We start from the raw sequence: 2,462 nt of genomic DNA on the forward strand, positions 1-2,462 counted from the left end.
CAGGTGTAAATACTATTAAGGATAAATTATAAATTATATTAGTTAATTCGAAAAATCCTCTTAATGTGACTAATTAGAAAAACTTTTATCGTACACTATTTTAAAATTTAAAATTATTTATTTTTTATAATAAATGAATTATTTAATCTTTATTTTTAATTTAAATAACACTTATTTTATAGGTTTTATTTTATTAAAAAAGATCTATAGATTTTTTACCTATTTAAATTATTTGATTTTTTTTTTGAGACTAAAGACATAATGCATCTACCGAACCTACATATTTCTGATTACTCTGGGTACAATTTTTGGAAGTTAGAATAGGATACATGTAACGAACATACAGAGAAATGCAATGAACTATGAAAGATTGAAAATGAAGGATGGAATGCGTATTCATACATTTTATTGTCTGTAAAGGTGAAATGAAGTATGGAAGATTGAAAACAACGGATGAAATGGTTACTAATATATTTTATTTTTTCTACACTGTGTCAATAGATCTGAGTTATATTATTCAATTATTTTCATTTGCTCAGGAAAGATAATAATTAAAATTGTATTTACATCTTCTTCAGTAAGCGAAGCTAAAATTTCAGGAAAACTCATCACTTGTCTTCCTGGCAACCTCCCACCATTGAAGCCAACCGACCTGTTATCCTTCTATCGCGCTCAAGATCCATCCGACATTCTTTTCAAAGCTTTTCTCCATGAATCACAGAAGCAAAGTAAAGGGGACTACATACTAGTGAACACCTTTGAGGAGCTCGAAGGGAAGGATGCAGTGACAGCACTGTCCTTGAATGGTTCTCCTTCTCTGGCCATAGGACCTCTTTTTCTTCCCAATTTTTTACAAGGAAGGACATCGGCATGCAGTCTGTGGGAGGAGGAGGAGGGCTGCTTGACGTGGCTGGATATGCAACGGCCGGGATCAGTCATATATATTTCATTTGGGAGCCTCGCTGTAAAATCAAAACAACAGCTGGAGCAGCTGGCGCTAGGGCTAGAGAACAGCGGACAACCTTTCTTGTGGGTTCTCAGGTTAGATATCGCAGAAGGGCAGGCTGCAATTTTGCCGGAGGGCTTTGAAGAACGAACAAAGAAACGGGCATTGTTTGTGAGGTGGGCGCCACAGGTAAAAGTCCTTGCCCATCCTTCAGTGGGATTATTCCTCACACACTGTGGATGGAACTCTATGTTGGAGAGCATGAGCATGGGAGTTCCTGTAGTGGGATTCCCATATTTTGGCGATCAGTTTCTCAACTGCAGATTCGCGAAGGAGGTGTGGAAGATCGGCCTCGATTTTGAAGATGTAGATGTGGATGATCACAAGGTGGTCATGAAAGAAGAGGTTGAGGATGTTGTGAGGAGAATGATGAGAACAGCAGAAGGAAAGAAGATGAGAGACAACGTTCTCAGACTCAAGGAGCCCGCAACAAAGGCAGTCCTCCCCGGAGGATCTTCTTTTCTGAACTTAAACACTTTCGTTGAAGACATGGTTATGAGGAAAGGATTCCAATCCTAAAATGCAAACCATGTAACCTGGATTCCGGAAAATGTCATGAAAAACCTTGGAGATTTGCGAATAGGTTATTGCAGTACAGTATCAAAATTATTTCTCAAGGATACCTCAAGCACTGGAACTGGTTCTATCTAAACATGCTTGCGGAGGGTTTTCAAACCTTTCACGTTTTACTCAGAAGCCGGTTTGCTAGATAGGAAAGCCGGAATTATTTATTAAAGGGAAAGTATTTTGAACATATTAATTATAATCATTATCCTCCATTTTATAGCTTGACTGACCTCATCTGATTCAGAAATTACACCTTAAATGCCAGATTCCGTGATCTTAAAGTATCTAGAGTGTAAAGATTCCATCTGCCTAAAATTTTAGTTAATACTTTCTTATGAGGTAACCGAATCCTGGCGTTTGGCCGCAATTTAAAATTACCATCGCTGAAGTGTCATTTTCCTGTTGACTCTTAGACAGTAAGTTATGTTTCGAAGTATTCTGATTGTAAAGCTCTGTCAAAGAAAATTTGTTTCCAGGAAGCGTTACATTGCGAAATGCACGCGTCCATCACCCTTTATGCGCCGCTCTCGTGTACATCCTGCCCGCTTCGTTCGAATCTGACCTCAAAGTTCTAAATAAACTACAATTTAGATATTTCGTTTATCAATTTTTTTAAGGGATGTTTTTTTTGTCTTCCTCACCAGTGATGCCTTTTAAACATAGTCTTGTTTTTGTTTTCGATAGGACTCAATCACAAATTTTGTAACATCCAACTTCCCTACTTAACTGTTCAGCCACAAGTCTCAATTTTTTCTTAAGAAAGGTTAATTAAGTATTAAAAAATTAATTATAAATGATATTTAATTAGTGTAATAATAGATTTATTCTAATTATAATTTAATTATAAATTTATTATTATTTGATTTAAGATTTTTGTGATCCATAATTA

The 2,462-nt window shown here is 36.1% G+C and overlaps 1 pseudogene; it reads left to right on the plus strand.

Moving 5' to 3' along the window:
- Positions 1-552: 552 nt before the first annotated feature.
- LOC149189331 (UDP-glycosyltransferase 85A8 pseudogene) lies at positions 553-1,983 on the plus strand (annotated as a pseudogene).
- The last annotated feature ends 479 nt before the right edge of the window (positions 1,984-2,462 follow it).

The sequence above is a fragment of the Pinus tabuliformis genome, chromosome 3_1 (genome assembly GCF_031772625.1).
Source record: "Pinus tabuliformis cultivar Carrire ecotype Pingquan chromosome 3_1, CPIR1, whole genome shotgun sequence".
NCBI classification, from domain to species: Eukaryota; Viridiplantae; Streptophyta; class Pinopsida; order Pinales; family Pinaceae; genus Pinus; species Pinus tabuliformis.